General features: G+C 42.6%; 1 protein-coding gene across 2 annotated transcripts in view; it reads left to right on the top strand.

Moving 5' to 3' along the window:
- Window positions 1-18,237, top strand: part of LOC141113180 (inactive phospholipase C-like protein 2) — a 355,506-nt gene that overhangs the window by 128,432 nt on the left and 208,837 nt on the right. Inside the window, exon 1 of one of the 2 annotated variants that reach the window (XM_073606113.1) lies at window positions 16,153-16,230. The exons of the other annotated variant lie outside the window; for it this stretch is intronic. The gene's annotated coding sequence lies outside the window, so the exon portion shown is untranslated. Of the gene's footprint in view, window positions 1-16,152; window positions 16,231-18,237 lie in introns of those variants that run through there. 2 annotated transcript variants of the gene reach the window in all.

Here is an 18,237-nt window from a genome sequence, read left to right as displayed (position 1 = left end):
CTCAAACCCACACTCATTGTCAAAATCCCGGCTTGTATTTTAGTTGTCACTAGAAATCAATACCCCACCCCCACTCGTTAAGGCCTCATTCACATGTGCACTGTCAAACCTGCGCTTGTATGTGTTTTAGGTGCAAGTGCAGATAATAATTGCCCAATGGTACGGGTCTGGAAGTTTAGCTGCATTACGCCAATGCGTTTTTTCATAAACGCAGGACATTCTTTTTAACATGGGTTCTTGTGGAACACGTTCACATCAATGCATTTTTGTGCCTCTGCGTTTTTGGAAAGGATCAATCACTTTTTTTTTTTTTAACCACTTCAGCTTCGGAAGGTTTTACCCCCTTCGTGACCAGGCCATTTTTTTGCGATATGGCACTGCGTTGTAAGCTGTTTAGTTTCTCCTCAGAGAGCACCTGCTCCCCATTCACACCTGAATCCTTGTAACACTAACAAGTTACATGACACCGTGGAGGGAAAATGGCTAATTGGGCACAATTTGGACATTTTCACTTAGAGCCTTTTCACACTGAGGCGCTTTACAGGCGATACAGCGATAAAAATAGCGCCGGCATGGTGCCTGTAAAGAGCCTCTCCTGTCTCTCCATTGTGAAAGCCCGAGGGCTTTCACACTGGAGCGATGCACTTGCTGGGAGGTAAAAACAAGTCCAGCAAGCCGCATCTTTGCAGCGCTGTAGGAGCGGTGTATTCACCACTCCTACAGGGCCCCTGTCCATTGAAAACAATGGGGCAGCGCCGGCAAACCGCCGCTGCAGCGGCGCTTTGCGGGCAGTTTTAACCCTTTTTCATCCACTAGCGGGGTTTTAATTATATTCTTGAATATTGTTTCTGCACATAGGTGATAAAGGGACAGTTGTTTTTTTTTTCATGACCTCATATAGCGCTGTTTCATTTTCTGTTCCTGCTGAAAGCCAAGTTGAAGGAACTTGTGGCTAAATGTACGTGTGTGGATAGCTGTTATGTGCACATGAAAATATACCTAGTTTAGTTCAAAGAGAATTCAGTGACTTTTAATCCTTTTCTGTAGGGTAGACTTAAAGAACATTTGGAGGGCTTCACTTTCTCTCTTCCATGTAGTCCATCAGTTGTAGGGCTGTAACCACTCTCTCTTGCTCACTCCAGAGTATGGACTATGGGATTAGTAGTGTACATAGAGCAGTGCACATGACCACAATTGATGTGTGCTGCTAATTCCAAAAAAACAGACATGAGTGGGAAAAGGAGAGGTGTGGGAACTCAAGGAGGATGTTACAAGGAGGCAGAAATGTTTTTACATAGTTAGTCAGGTTGAAAAAGTCCATCCAGTTCACCCAAAACCAAAAATCATTTTTTATGAAAAATAGAGTACAGAAATATTGGGTGCGTATGGATCATATTTGGAGAATACAATTTACCTTTTGCACCATTTCAGTAGCAGTGTAGCTAGAAATCTCTCTATTTAATACAATCACAAACCCAAGGAAGACAAATTATGTAAAATTTCTGAAAAAGATACATACACTTTAACCTGCCTCCCTCAAACTTGCCTCATTCAATAAAATGGGGAAGGATGAGAACATTTGTTAGGTTACTATTACTGTCTGTGTCTTCCTCCCCTGGTTACAACTGCTCCCTTCTTTCCTTGTCCTGATAGACATTCCAAGTCCATCCAAAACTAAAATAAAAGTGTGGCTTTAACAATAATATGGTGTGGGGGAAACGAGTTTATAGAAAGGCAACTGTAAAGTGCACTGGTCCTTTATGATAAATACTTCAGTAACTTCTCTAGCATGCTTCTTTCTTTTCTTGTTTTGTGTGATGGTACGACGACCTCCCATCGTTCATGATGGGTTGTATGGTATTATGATGGTCATTCGGGATGGGCGAACGCTTCGGCCCAAGCATGAGTTAGGGCCGAACACTGGCTGTTCACATGTTCGCCTAACAACCGAATTAGCAGGGCTTTCGACCGCTTGTTTGGCCCGCCAAACGACCACAATGCACTGCGCTGCCGCACAGTGCATTGAAAGCCCTGATTGGCTAAAGCAATGAAAGCTTTGTCCAATCACAGTACAGAGCACTGTCAGAGCCATGATTGAACGCTGTCATGATGACTCTATCTAATCATGGCTCATTGCTGTTAGTCCCGCCCCACACTAAAAAAGTATTCTTTCAATAGTGGCCATTTTTAGTGTGATATCGGCGTGGAGAGAGGTAGAACAGGGCTCTGTTCAGTGCTATTAGATTGTTAGGGTGCTATTCTGATTATATTATCCATTATATATTATATTATTATTAGAATATCAGTTTAGTGTGAATGTAGGGATAGTTCAGTGTGAGTGTAGTGTGACGATTCATCTTTACATTAGTGTCAATGTAGGGATAGTTCAGTCAGTGTGAGTGTTGTGACCGTTTAACACAGTATTTTTCATTGTGACCCTGCAATTTTAATGCCGTATATTTCAATGTGTTACGTGCCATTAATGCAGTAGATTTCTGTGCGTTACTGCACGCTTAATGCAGTATATTTCAGTGCATTACTGCAAGTTTAACGCCGTACCGTTCAGAGCGTTACTGCAAGTTTAACGCCGTATGTTTCAGTGCGTTATGTGCCGTTTAACCCAGTACATTTCTGTGCATGCACATTTAATGTATATTTTAGTGCCTTACTCCAAGTTTAACGTCCCCGCATTTCATTTTAAAAATCTGGTCACCTTACTCTTGAGGAGCCCAAGGGTGTCACAGAACCCTGGTTAAGAATGACTGTTTTAAATGTTCTCTTCTGTGGAAACATCTAATGTGAAAAACAGTTTGCACATAATTGTACTAAAGTCTGATCATGTATTGGTATAAAGCAATTGTAACATATCAATATCAACTGAAACAGATATTGATTGGATTGATTAGAACATCATCGAACAGTAACTAAAATTTTCTACCAATTTGGCAGTGTTACATTTATTCTGCTCATATTCCTCTGTAGGATTTACAATGTACATGTCAGATATGATGTTCACAAGCCCCTGTATATGGCTCCCTTGGGCTGAAACACATCTGTGTGATAGGGTGCGTTGCAGTGACGCGTAGTTCATATTCTTCTAAATTCTGACTAGACTGTTTTGGTTATTCCGTAAAGGAGAGCTAATTGCATCAAGCTGCCTTTACCAATTAGAAGTGAGTACTGTAGCTGGATCTGCAGAAATCTGAACTCTGATTTGTTGCCCTGAATGCTATAATTTGTTCATAGTTACATTTGCCCCTTCATTCTGGTTGTATGGCCATCCATTCGATTCAGAAAGCATCTGACATTAAATTATATGCAATGTACAGTAATATATACAGGCCAAATCCAGGCTTGAAGATCAAATGAGATCTTCAAGGTTTTTTCTTTAGAAGCGGAGTGGGTGGTCTTACTTCAAAGGTTTTATGACCATGAAAGTGAAAAGGGGGTGAATTTATATATTTTTTTTTTTTTCTTCTCTGGAATTGGGTCAAGGGGACAAGAAAAGACTGTTACAAGTGGGGCAATTTTACATTAAACGGCTTCATTTTTATTTCAATTGTATGATCTAGAAACAATTTTGGTGTTTGCTCAAAATATATTTATTTTTCTGCATTCTCATTTTGCATATTAAAACATCTGTTTGATGGTAATCAAAGAGAAGAGAAAGAGAAACTTTATCAACTAAATGAAATTCACATTAAATCCTCATTTGAATCTTTTATTCCGGTCATTAGGGATATATTAAAATGAGGGCTTTAGTGTGCCATGCTGACAGAGCTCCAGAGCGTTGGTGGAGTAGTACCACTCTAAAGCTGGCTATAGGTCGAGAGTCAGCCCGTTAAGCAGGGACTGGCTGAATTTTGATCAGCGTATGATCGTCCCTGCTTGATAGAAGTTGCTTGATCATCTTCTGTCCAAAGGGCCTGCTGGAAAACTATTGTCGATCAGCTGGCTGCAGCTGCTGATCATTATAGTCTGACAGCTGCCACAATGTCAGAATTAATTGTCCTCTCAGGGGGTTGGGGATTCCTCCATTTGCTTAGTTTGTGTGAATGGAGGAATCTGTTAGTTGTTTTCTTGTTCAGCAAAAAAAAAAACCCCGTCCTTAGCCAGCTTTAGGATTCTGTTTCCAACCATCTCTGCATTGGGCAGAATATGCTTTAGTGTTGAGCAGACCTTATGTTCCAGGAAGATGAGTAGAGTAGTCATTCAAAGACTGAAGCTGGTAGCAGGTAGTTTAGACATTACTGTGGTGTGTGGGACACACACAGGATACCTGAAGAGGTTATTTGGGTAATTGGGGATTCCTTTATCCGTAATTACATTTTGGTCTTTTTACATCCAGGGGCAAGGTAGAACCCCGCCATTTTTTTTCTTACTTTCTCTGCCCCAATTAGAGATTTTCCTACACTTTATTGTTCTGGTCACAATGTTGTCAATGAGTCAGCAATAGGGACGAGCTCAGGCATGTTCCTAATCCAAGCCCACCTCAGCAATCCCACCAGATTTCTGTCACTGTACTTGGCCAGTCATAAGCAGCCAAAGCATTCTCCGCCCTGCAGCCGCATGTATACATGTCCCTTGTATTTGTGCGGCTATATGGCAGGGAATGCCCTGGCTGCTTATCATTGGTCCAGTACAGGTGACCGCTTCCCAGCGGGATCGGTCAGGTTAGTTCTGATTAGGATCCGAACATGCCTGAGCTCATCTCTTGTCAGCAGGTGAGGAGAAATCGGCAATAAAAACCTGATGGGGATTCCAACCCTTTACTCACGGTTTTTAAAACTACAAAAACACTTTTTGACTGGTGCTACGCTTTGAATGCATGTATGCATGCATAGTAGCATGTAATGGTGGCTTCACACGGCCCCACCACGCTTTAGCCTGCCTGCCAGTTTTTGACTTTTGGAACACTTTCAGAAAATGCACCAAAACCGCGGGACCTAATAGAAGTCTATGGCAAAGTGCAAACTAACCCACACAGAAATCGTGGGTACACTGCGCTGCAGCCAAAGGTGGCAGAGATCACAGCACGCAACGTTTAATGTCTTCATTTGCTTTTCTCTGTGAAAATCTGGACCATCTTTGTTAGACCCCTTTCACACTGGGGCGCTTTGCAGCTGCTACAGCGCTAAAAATAGCGCCTGCTAAGCGCCCTGAAAGAGCCACTCCTCACACTCCAGTGTGAAAGCCCGAAGTCTTTGCGGTGGTTTTAACCCTTTCTCAGGTGCTAGCAGGGGGGTAAAACCGCCCCTGCTAGCGGGCGAATGCCGCCACTAGCGGGCGAATGCCGCCGCTAAAACAACGGTAAAGCGGCGCTAAAAGTAGCGACGTTTTACCGCCCACACCGCCCCAGTGTGAAAGGGCTCCTAAGGAATCGTCAGGTCTTAATTTCTGCTGGCCCATAGATAACAGGACCATGTAAATGCTGATGTCTGCACAGTAGAGCTGCACGATTCTGGCCAAAATGAAAATCACAATTTTTTTGCTTAAAATAAAAAGATCAAAAAAAAAAAAAAACCTTTCACATTATACAAAAAAAATTGGGCTAACTTTACTGGTTAGTTTTTTTTTTTTAATTCATTAAAGTGTAATTTTTTTTCCAAAAAAATTGCATTTGAACGACTACTGTGCAAATACAGTGTGACATAAAATATTGCAAGAACCACCATTTTATTCTCTAGGGTTTCTACAAAAAAAAAAAAAAAAAAAAATATATATATATATATAATATTTGGGGGTTCTAAGTAATTTTCTAGCAAAAAAAAATGATTTTAACTTGAAACCAACAAATGTCATAAAAAGGTTTAGTGTTTAAAGTGGATGTAAACCCAATGTCATCCTTTCTAAACTACTGCCATAGGGGTTATCTATAAGTATATACATGTCTCCTGCATGTATCTTTACCTGTTTTGAGAGCCGAAAAACTGCAGATTCTGTGGGTGGGTCTGTTGTCTGGAGCTCGGTGGGTGGAGTCATGATGTCAGTAGACTCCCCGCCCACCTCTACACTCCTCTTGTCAATATGCATTTTCTCCTGTGTATTTCTTACACTGAACTTTTGCTATGATCTCTAACATCCAGTGAAAAGACAACCGAAAGACAAGCGAAAAGTAAACACATGACTTCAGCATGCCAAATCCTGGTGAGGTGTGGAAAAGCCAATCCTGGCAGAGCAGCAGAAGAAAGGAGTGGGGGAGGGAATTAAAAAATACTGCATGTCTCTTAGGCTAGTGCACGAGATGTAAGTCACCTGTCACTCACAGCAAGGGAGGGGATTTGACAAAGTTTTTCTCTGTCAAGATTTATCTCACTGAACAATAAAAGAGGATTGCTCAGAGATGGATTAACTCTTTGTGGCAAGACTGGGCTCAAATGATAGGAAATCTTATACTCTATATTATGACATAAAAAAAATAATTTTTTTCGGGTTTACATCCACTTTAAAGTGGGGTTCCACCCAAAAAAAAAAAACTACATGAAAAATCCTAAAAAAAATTACAAAAAAAATTTGGATATATATATATATTTTTTTTTTACTCACCTCTAAATGCCTGTTGCTAAGGGATCCCTCGTAGTCTGCCTCTTTCAGTGCCTGGGCTGGTGACATCACTTCCGTCTCGGCACAGGAAGGGCTCAGCTCTGCTCCCTCCCTCCTGTCAATCATCTGGGACACATTACAGGTCCCAGGTGACTGAGCGGCCAATCACGGCACACGAAGCCACTTGTGCATGCGCAGTGGGTGCCAGGCTGTGACGCCACATCCCGGCACCCACAGTTGCAATTCCGGCGCCGCTGAATGGAGGGGGAGACGAGTGGGGCTTTGATCCCCCGCATCGCTGGACCCTGGGACAGGTAAGTGTCCAATTAAAAGTCAGCAGCTGCAGTATTTGTAGCTGCTGACTTTTAATTTTTTTTTTTTTTTTGACTGGTCCTCCTCTTTAAGTGGTTAAACTTCCCTCATTTTCACACCAAAGTGTATTCCTCTGATCTAAAAGACAAATTGTTACAATGTTTATACTTAAGTTCCACTGCTAAAGCTTGTTGTGATTCTTGACAGACTGCCCGTTTTTTTTTTTTTTTTACTTACTTTTGATGACTGTCGGCTTCAGCAAAGCAGAGAGAATTCTCTGCATAGAAAGAATCGGGAAACACTTTTTTCAAGATTGCAATGGGAAAAAAATCACGATAGCGATTCTTAACGATTAATTATGCAGCTCTACTGCACAGTAGTGATTACTGTATGTTCTGGGTTCTGGGCTCACATGGATCTTCCCTCAGCATCCTCCATATTTCTCTCGTACACATTTCCTTCTCATATGTCATAGCACCCAACATTGCCTTGTTACAATGGACTATACCTCATTTGAAACCAAATAGTTCTGTCTCTTTGTCATTCTTTTTGGTGTAGAGACCTCTATAAAAATGTATTCTATAAAGATGTAGTTTAATCTTATATTTTGCTTTCCTTGGTATCTCCTCAACCCTGCCCCACCCCCATCAACATGTTAATTAACTTATTAATGCAACTTTTCTATTTTCATGACATCCATTATTTTACACGCAGTGATGTTATCTTTGGGCTCTATGAATCTCTATGCAGTGCAGGCAGATAAAGGCTGGTGGGAGGGGCCAGCACGGTGCTTTAAACAGCTTCTTGAAAACATAACAGCACTTTGCATCAGTATTCCTCTGAGGTGCCCTCAACTCTGATGCAAGCAAATGCAAGAAATGCCATATTATTATTATTAGTATTATGCAAATACAGAAATGCCTTGATGATGCCTGTTTGGAAGAGTGGGCGTACTTGTACTGCAAGTAATGCCCATATATGTGATGTTGAGCTTCCATGAATAAAAAAAAAAAAAAAAAAAAAAAAAGAAAAGAAAAATGAAATCCAATGAATAAAAGGGGCAGGCCAGGGCCAATATAACTGGGGACAGAGGGCTAGATAAGGCTGGAGTTCCTCCAGACAGAAAATGAAGCGGGTTCTATCTGACTTGCTGACTTCTAATGCAATGAATTTGCATGTATCTTGTAGGGTCTAATAAATGCACAAATCAAGGAGATTTAAAAGAAACCATAAACAAACCTTTATTCTACACATACAAATGGTAGGTTTAAAAAACACAATTTCCGGGTCTGAATGGACACACAGAGCAGTGGCTTGGCTTGGGTGCCCCATAACAAGATGCTTGCTGTGGGGGCACTCGGCAGGAAGGAGGGGCCAGGCGCGCCGGCGTGGGGCCCGAGAAGAGGAGGATCTGGGTTGCTCTGCAAAACCAACTGTACAGAGCAGGTAAGTATGATCTTTGTTATTTTTCAACTAAAAAACAAATAGACTTTAGTGTCACTTTAACCAATTACTAAAATCAGTAATAATTGAATGCAGAGTCAATTTTTTTAATATAATAAAGAGTAGATACATTTATATAGCCCTACAGATAGACCTGGCCTTTTAATGGTAACCATAATGCTGTTGCGGTCCGCAATGAAATTGAGTTTTGCATCCCTTTCTAAATGATTGAATTTATTATCTTGAAAAGCCAGTACAAAGGAAAAGGAGTCTTTAACTGCTTGCCGACCACGGCACACAGATGTACGTCGGCAGAATGGCACAGGCAGGCAAATGGGCGTACCCGTATGTCCCACGGGTCCCGGGAATTCGACGTTCGCCATCGGCCCACTATTGCAGTGAGGAGAGGCAGATTGGGGAGATACCTATGTAAACAAGGCATTTCCCTGTTCTGCCTAGAGACATGACAGGGATCTACCACTCCCTGTCATCGAGAGCAGTGATCGCTGTCATGTCAGTGGTAGCCCATCCCCCCACAGTTAGAAAACTTCCCTAGGACACACTTAACCCCTTGATTGCCCCCTAGTGTTTAACACCTTCACTGCCAGTGTCATTTACACAGCAATCAGTGCATTTTATAGCACTGATCGATGTATAAATGACAATGGTCCCAAAATAGTGTCAAAAGTGTCCAATGTGTCCGCCATAATGTGGCAGTCACGATAAAAATCGTAGATTTTGCCATTACTAATAAAAAAAAAATTTATAATAAAAATGTCATAAATCTATCCCCTATTTTGTAGACGCTACAACTTTTGCGCAAACCAATCAATATACGCTTATTGCGATTTTTTTTTTTTTTTTTTTTTTTTTTTATATATATTTTTGGGGGATATATTTTTTGGCAATAGAAATTATTGCCTTTTTTTCAAAATTGTCGCTTTTTTTTTACATCAAAAAAAAGTTTATTTTAGATGTTGAAAAGTGAGTACAAATCAGAGAAAGCATTATGATTTCAAGTAACCTTACATAGTAATATTTAGACATAAGTTTACAATAAATCTATAGGTAAATAGTGTATAACATATTATAAAGATAATTTCAGTGATGTTAAGTGTGATCATTAGCATAAAGATGTCACAGAGTTAATGAACCTTATCTATCACACCTCTCCTTGTCTGGACCTGTTCATCTCACATGTAAGTTGGTAAAGGGAATAATCTGATTTGTTTGCCGGATTTAAGAAAAAGAGTGAAGAGAGTAACAAGAGATAGAAAGAGTTTATGACCAATTTATATTCAAAGTTATTTCGATAGGTGACCAACCACGTTGTCCAGCAGTATATAGCCAGTAAGAATCTATTGTTGTAAATACAAGCGTTCCAGTCTTAATCTTAATCAAGCCCGGAAGTCTGAGCATTGTTAATGTCAGTGAAAGTCTTGAAAGTCTATTTGAAAACATTCCAAGGTCTCCAGGTCTCATGAAAGCTTTCAACCTGTTCATTGGATTGAGCGAGGGTGTCTTCCATTTCATAGAATTCTGCAACCCTATGCAGCCAATCGGTGACTGTTGGTACTCGATGGGATTTCCAATGAATTGGGATAAGCGATTTGGCAGCATTTAGTAGGTGCCTTGTTAGTGAACGCTTGTATCTTTTGAGATGTGTAATAAACAACAAGCTGCATCCAGAGTTAAATTAGTCTCCGTTATCAATTTGGTTAGTTCTAAGGCTTTGTTCCAATAGCTGTCAGTCAGTGGGCATTGCCACCAAATATGCAACAAAGAACCACTATCTTCCAGACATCACCAACAGCGGTCCGACGTTTGTGGATACCATTTGTTTAATTTCACTGGTGTTAAGTACCATTGTGTCAACAATTTATATGCTGTTTCTTGCTCCTTGGTGCTGATGGAGCACTTGTGCGATAAAATGCAAGCGTTCTTCCATTGTTTAGGTGTTATATTTATCCGTAAAGTATCAGACCACCTCCTTCTGAGTCTGTCATCCGCTGGTCCCCTTGCATCCTGTAGCCATGCGTAAGTAATTAAAGTTGTTCTACTGACCGGCTTACCTATGTGGCACACCGACTCAAATTCCGTCAGGGGTCTGGAGAAGTCTCCTACCTTGTGATTATCCTTAAGATAACTTCTAGCTTGTAAGTAAACCCAGAAGGTTAAGTCGGTTACATTATCTTCCCTTTTTAGAACCTGGAATTCCTTTATTTTAGCCTGATGATAACAATCGCCTGCCAAAAGAGGTCTATCATTGAGGGGTGACTTGCGATGCGGATTGCTCAACCCTGGGGTAAACTCTTTCAACGGTGTTAATGGTCCTAGTGCGGACGTAATCCCTGTACCTCTAGGTAACTCATGAATCAGTTTTAGAGTGGTTCCTGTTAAAGGATGTTGCTTTAGGTCCTCAGGGTAGGCCGCCCATTGTAACCAGGGGGCAAAAAATAGTGGGGTGGAGGAGAGATCCATCTCCAACTTCACCCAGTCTTTACTGTCTCATTGGCAGTGCCAGTCTATAATCCTTGCTATGTGTGATGCCAGATAGTAATCCCTTAAGTTGGGTACTCCGAGCCCCCCACTTCTTTTACTTTGAGTAATGTTTCAGATTTGATTCTTGGTTTTTTATGCGCCCAAATGAATTTCAGGAACAATGTTCTTAAGGTCCTAAACATACTGGGTGGCAACTTAATTGGTAATGTACGTATTAGAAGCCTGGGTAGGACGGTCATTTTGATAATGGCCGCTCGACCAAACCACGAAAATGTTCCTGTGTGCCAGTTGCATAGGTCTCTGTCAACGTTTTTCAGTAATGGAGGAAAATTCTGCTCATATAATGAAGAGATCTGTGGGGTTAAATTAACTCCCAAGTACTTCAGTCTTTTAGAGTCCCATTTGAAAGGGGAATTGTCCATAACAGAGGTGAGTGAGTGGTTTGAAAGTGATATGTTCATGACTTCTGACTTAGAGTAATTTATCTTTAAGTTAGAGACATATCCATAGTGATCAAAATCCTTCATGAGGTTGGAGAGCGTGATATGGGGCCTAGATATAAAGAATAATAAGTTGTCGGCATAGATGGCAACCTTGAACTCCCGATCCCTCACCCACCATCCCCTTACAGAGGGGTTTGCGTTGGTCTGTCTGATAAATGGTTCCAGGGACAGTATGAACAAGAGAGGGGACAAAGGGCACCCCTGTCTCGTGCCGTTTGCAATATGAACTCTCTCGGACAGTGTGCCATTTATTTTTAATCTGGCTGTAGGTTTTTGATATAGTGCTGAAATCCAAGCCAACATTCTCGAGCCCAAACCCACCTATCTGCAAGTGGCCAGCATGTAGTCCCAAGCTACTCGATCGAAGGCCTTCTCCGCATCAGTGGATAGATGAAGGCCCTCTATATCACTGGCTTTAGTCTTCTGTATTAGTAACAGTGATTTAATGACGTTATCCTTGGCCTCGCGTCCAGGCATAAAGCCTACCTGCTCTGGCCCAATTAGCTTTTGTAGGAAGGGTCTCAATCTGTTGGCAAGTATTTTTGCGAAAATTGACGTCTATATTCAACAAGGATATAGGGCGATAGCTTGCACATTCACAAGGGTCCTTACCCGCTTTTGTTATGACCATTATGAATGCCGAAAGAAGGTCAGGTGTCATCTCCCTAGAATCGGACATGGAGTTCAAAGCCGCCGCCAATGTTAGCAAATCTGTAAATGTCTTATAATTAATTGCTGTGTACCCGTCCTGTCCTGGGCTCTTACCCAATTTCAACTTTTTAATGGCATGTCTGATCTTGGTTGCATCTATTGGACATTCAAGAGTATTAGCTTCTATGTCATCCAATGATGGGAGGCCACTCTTGTCTAGGTAATCTCGTATGATCTGGGACCTATCTCCTGTCATTCCTGGCAGTCTGTGTTGTTGCGGTAAATTGTAGAGATCGGTGTAGTAAGCATAGAAGTGTTTAGCAATTGCTTCTGTAGAGACGTCCAATGCGCCATTTGCTCGTTTAATGCCCAAGATGTTGGTGTTATGTGTGTGTACTCTCAGAGCCCTGGGCAGTGTCTTTCCAGGTTTGTTACCCTCCTCATAGTAAATCTTTTTCTTGAAAAACAAGAAGCGTTTGGCCTTTGTGTCAAAGAGTTTCTGCAAAGTTTTCCTGGTGTTTAGCAATTCCGTGGTCGTATTGACCGACAGGGATTGTTTGTGCAGAGATTCTAGATTGCGAATGTGATCTATCAAGTGTGTAATCTCTTTCTCTCTTTGTTTTTTCTGCTGTGAGCCTATCGAAATCAATTCCCCCCTCAATGTGCACTTGTGGGCCTCCCAGAGTGTTAGTGGGTCCATCCCAGGTGTGTTGTTTCTATCAAAAAAACCTCTCAGTGATTCCCTCAGCTTAGATATATAGGTAGGATCCGAAAGTATGGAGGAGTTAAGTCTCCACGTCTGGGCTTTTTGTGGCAATTTCGACAAATCTAAGGTTAAGGCTATTGGTGCATGGTCTGATATGGATTGTGAGCCTATGCAAGCCTCTGTGAGTACTGAGAGATCATTTTGTGATATAAAGAGGTAGTCTAGCCGCGCGTATTTCTCATGAGGGGCTGAATAAAACGTATAGTCCCGCCTGTCGGGTTTAGAAATCTCCATGAGTCTATCAGCTTGAGTGAGTGGAGAAGATTTTTAATGCCTTTCAGTGTCTTGTATCTGATACTGGTAGTTCCAGTAGAGGTGTCTGTCAAGGGATTCAGAGGAACGTTAAAATCCCCTCCTAGTATCAGACACCCTGAGGTGAATTCCTGTAACTGATGAACCATCTGGTTACAGAAGGTTAAGTGAAATAGGCATTTGCTATGGTGATGGGTATTCCACCATAGTTCCCTTTCAGGAAAATGTACTTGCCTTCTGTATCTGTCAACTGTTCTGTCAGTTCAAATGGCGCGTTTTTATTAACTAGAATTGAGACCCCTTTTGTTTTTGCCTGATCATTGGTAGCATGAAATGCCCTAGTGTAGGTTGAGTCGGTGAGCCTGGGTACATGCCCGGTCTTAAAATGTGTCTCCTGCAGCAGTATAAAGTGTGGCTTACCTTTTTTGATTTCTCTGAGCAGCATAGTTCACTTTTCAGGAATGTTCAACCCCTGTACATTGTGTGAAATCACCGTGGGGTTGCGTCCTAGGAATGCATAGGCCATGATGCAGACTCAGAAGTGGTGCCGTGATCCATGTGCCTGAAATAGATACTAAAACACTGTTAGGGTATTCCTTTGAGCGGACCACGTGATTGGTCAAAGGTCTATAAGAAGAAATAGAGAATAGGAAAAGTGAGAGAGCTTAGGTCAACCTCTAGATAGGGCCCTATCCAGAGAATTATAGTGAGTCTGGTGAACTACGAATAGGACCAGATAACTTTGTTGGGCAAAGGGAGGTGGCCGCCTGGTATGTGGGCAAAAATAAGAATAGTATACTGCGTTGAAAAAAAAACGCAAAAAAGAAAAATTTAAAACTAGAAATGTAACTGGAAAACCGTGCCTCCAAGTAACACACAGCCTTAAATATAAAATATGGTAAGTATATGATTAATTCACCCTATCGGTCAGGGGATCCATGCCCTCCTAACTGTGGGACATCCAATCCCCCACCGCCACCTAAAGCATTTAACTGCAATTCTGCGATCTTATCGCCCCTCGTGGTCATCACCTCCAAAGTGTCGTGACCACCCAAATCCTCTCTCCCAATGATTCACCATTAGTCCCAGAACTTAATGTCCACTATCATAAATAACACATCACATTTTGCATTTGGAACTTAAGCAAGTGACCTCCAACGATCTCTAAATCCCCATAAGATCATCAGTCCCTACTAGAATCCTAAGTTTGAACTGTTCAGATGCTGGATGGAGAGCCTAACAAAAAGGAAAAAAAAAAAATATGGAAAGCTCCACAGCAAAAATGCAAAAATTGCGATTTTCAGTGGTTAGACGAGTGGAACCGAGCCACTAAGGTTGATAAGAGGTTCAGCCGAACCTTAATCCTCTGCATGGTCCTGGTCCAACATGGATCTGTGCCTGTTTTGGAACCTCCTGGCATGCCCTGTTTCATCTTCTTAGAAAGTCTCTTTTCTGGCGTGGAGAATGGCGACCAAGGTGGGCTCCTATCATGCGGTGGTAGGACAAAGTCTGCGTACCAGTCAGGGAGTTCCACCAGGTCTAGGCCTAGGCCAGCACAGAAATCAGGAAGGTCCTGTGGGGTGCGCAGTTTGTGTTGTTGACCGTTCGCCGACACAATAAGTGCAAAAGGGAAACGCCAGGTGTACCTGAGATCTCTGTCCCTGAGCTTATCAAGTAAAGGACGTAAAGCTCTGCGGTTTTTTGAGTAATCTGTGATAAGTCATGAAACAGCATTATGGTTTCTCCATTAAAGATGATCCGGTCATTTCTTCTTGCTCTGCGCATTATGTCCTCTTTCAATTGAAAGCTCTGAAGGCAGCATATTATATCACGTGGTGGAGCAGTATCAGGGCCTCTAGGCCTGAGGGCCCTGTGTGCTCGAACAAATTCGATCTCTGTCTCTTCCTGTCTGTCTAGCAGGCTGTTAAAGACTCTCTGGAGGGCTGGGGCTATCTGGTCCGCTTCAACTGATTCAGGGATCCCTCGCACCCTAATATTGTTCCTCCTGCTCCTGTTGTCGAGGTCCTCCAGATGCCTATTCATGTCAATGAAGTGTTGTGCATGAGAGACCGTGACCTGACCAAGTCTGTGCAGGGCCTTGTCTCTCTGCCTCCCCGCGTGCTCTGTTGCTGCCAGCTTCTCAGTAAGAACCACTAGGTTCGTTTTCAGGTCCGTGATTGCGGCCGAAAATGTGGGTTTAATGTCCGCAGTAAATCCGGACATATCAGCATAGGTCAGGGGTTTGTTTACTCTGGCTTTACCCCTACCTGTGTCCTCAGTGGATTCTGAGTCACCGCTGAAGTCCTCCTCGTGGAGCTCGGCCTGCTGCATCAGCGCCATCTTGGGACCGGCTGTGCTGCTACCCGCTGCTGGCTTTTGTCTCAGCAAATCTGCGATGTTCCTAGCAGCGGATGGCTGATGTCCACGACGGGAACGTGTCTGCGGGGTGCTGTGAAGCTTTCTGCCCGGCATTGAAGGCTCTGTGGCAGGGTGTCAGGTTGTAAGGCTGTGTGTCTTACGGAGCTCCTCTAGTGTGCTTCCATCTAAGCTGCGCGCCAAGCCACGCCCCCCATTGTCGCTTTTTTGTTTATAACGCAAAAACTAAAAACCGCAGAGGTGATCAAATACCACCAAAAGAAAGCTCAATTTGTGGGAAAAAAAGGACGTCAATTTTGTTTGGATACAACGTTGCATGAGCGCGCAATTGTTAGCTAAAGCGACGCAGTGCCCTGGTCAGGAACGGGGTAAAATCTTCTGGGGCTGAAGTGGTTAAAGAAAAGCACGTATCTGTGGGTGGGTCCTACCTACATTGCTGCATCCCTCATTGCCAAAGTTGGTAGCCATGCGTATGTTAAACGGTACCATCAATCTGATGACTGGATTGCGCCCTACTCATCATGTATTTGTAATCCATTATGATGTTTGATTTCAGTACATGTGAAAGACTTATGTCTTAGACTTCCCATTACCTGCTCTTGTAATGAAATGGTTTGCCTATGTATTGAACCAGACTACCCCTTGCACCATGAAACGGGTTAATGGGAATGAAGTCTCCAAGCAGCCTGCTTGTTTATTCCAGAGCGGATCATTAACTAGCAATCTCTGCTTATCTTGCTGTAAACGGGCTCATTAGTTCTGCTTAATCTGTGGGATTTAATGAGGCACAGGGGGTGCTAGGGATGCACGTCACATAGGCAGTGGGATTAAGTGGCACAGAGACAAGGGACAGTTCTGTGGGTCTCCGTATCGAATTTGCAGGTACAAACAGACATATTTGAATTGGGGACATTGTTTAAAAGGGTTATGTTACAAAAAAGGGACAGTTTCAACTTGAGCAGCAGTCATTGTAATATTTAAATTGAGGAACTGAACATATGAAATTTGATTTTTTTAATTTAATCCATTAGTCCTTAAAAATATGTAAGGTGGATGTGTACTGGCAATGTGTGGCAGCTGCAGGGAAATAACATTTGGATGGGTTCTGTCAGCAGGAAAAAAAGTTCTCCACGGAACAGCTCCTACCCCAGAGACATTGGGTTGACTGTTTGAGTAGTAGAAATGTTTTATTTAGCAAAATGAATGTGGACTTTGCAAAGAGAATGCTTATTTAGCTTAAAGTGACACTAAACAATATCGTTATTCTACAAATATAACCCATACAAATACACGACTTAATGGCTCTGTAATCTATCTTTTATTACAAGAGAAAAATTGACCATGCTCAACCCAGAAGCTCCATGTTGCCTGTGGGGGAGGTCGGTGCTGCGGCTTAAAGTGGATGTAAACCCAATTCAAGAAATTTGAGCTGGGCACATACAGTATCTCACAAATGTGAGTACACCCCTTGCATTTTTGTAAATATTTTATTATATATTTTCATGTGACTACACTGAAGAAATGACACTTTGCTACAATGTAAAGTAGTGAGTGTACAGCTTGTATAACAGTGTAAATTTGCTGTTCCCTCAAATAACACACAGCCACTAATGTCTGGTGGCAACAAAAGTGAGTACACCCCTAAGTGACAATGTCCAAATTGGGCCCAATTAGCCATTTTCCCTCCCCGGTGTCATGTGACTCAGTGTTAGTGTTACAAGGTCTCAGGTGTTAAAGGGGAGCATGTGTATTAAATTTGGTGTTATCGCTCTCACTGACATACTGGTCACTGGAAGTTCAACATGGCACCTCATGGCAAAGAACTCTCTGAGGATCTGAAAAAAAAAATTGTTCCTCTACATAAAGATGGCCTAGGCTATATGAAGATTGCCAAGACCCTGAAACTGAGCTGCAGCACGGTGGCCAAGACCATACAGTGATTTAACAGGACAGTTTTCCACTCAGAACAGGCCTCACCATGGTCGACCAAAGAAGTTGAGTGCACATGCTCAGCATTGTATCTAGAGGTTGTCTTTGGGAAATAGATGTATGAGTGCTGCCAGCATCCCTGCAGAGGTTGAAGGGGGGGTCAGCCTGTCATTGCTCAGACCATACACTGCATCAAATTGGTCTGCATGGCTGTCGTCCCAGAAGGAATCCTCTTGTAAAGATGATGCACTAGAAAGCCCGCAAACAGTTTGCTGAAGACAAGCAGACTAAGGACATGGATTACTGGAACCATGTCCTGTGGTCTGATGAGACCAAGATAAACTTATTTGGTTCAGATGGTGTCAAGTGTGTGTGGCGGCAACCAGGTGAGGAGTACAAAGACAAGTGTGTCTTGCCTACAGTCAAGCATAGTGGTGGGAGTGTTCATGGTCTCGTGCTGCATGAGTGCTGCCGACACTGGGGAGCTACAGTTCATTGAGTGAACCATGAATGCCAACATGTACTGTGACATACTGAAGCCAAGCATGATCCCCTCCCTTCAGAGACTGGGCCGCAGGGCAGTATTCCAACATGAGAACAACCCCAAACACACCTCCAAGATGACCACTGCCTTGCTAAAGAAGCTGAGGGTAAAGGTGGTGGACTGGCCAAGCATGTCTCCAGACCTAAACCCTATTGAGCATCTATGGGGCATCTTTAAACGGAAGGTGGAGGAGTGCAGGGTCTCTAACATGCACCAGCTCTGTGATGTTGTCATGGAGGAGTGGAGGAGGACTCCAGTGGCAACCTGTGAAGGTCTGGTGAACTCCGTGCCCAAGAGGGTTAAGGCAGTGCTGGAAAATAATGGTGGTCACACAAAATATTGACTCTTTGGGCTCAATTTGGACATTTTTCTTTTTTTCTCAATGATTTTTATTCAATTTTTGTCAGTTTACAGAA

This window comes from Aquarana catesbeiana, linkage group LG12, assembly GCF_042186555.1.
Source record: "Aquarana catesbeiana isolate 2022-GZ linkage group LG12, ASM4218655v1, whole genome shotgun sequence".
NCBI classification, from domain to species: domain Eukaryota; kingdom Metazoa; phylum Chordata; class Amphibia; order Anura; family Ranidae; genus Aquarana; species Aquarana catesbeiana.
Note: the sequence above shows the minus strand (reverse complement) of the source record. Positions and strands in the feature narration are given on the sequence as shown.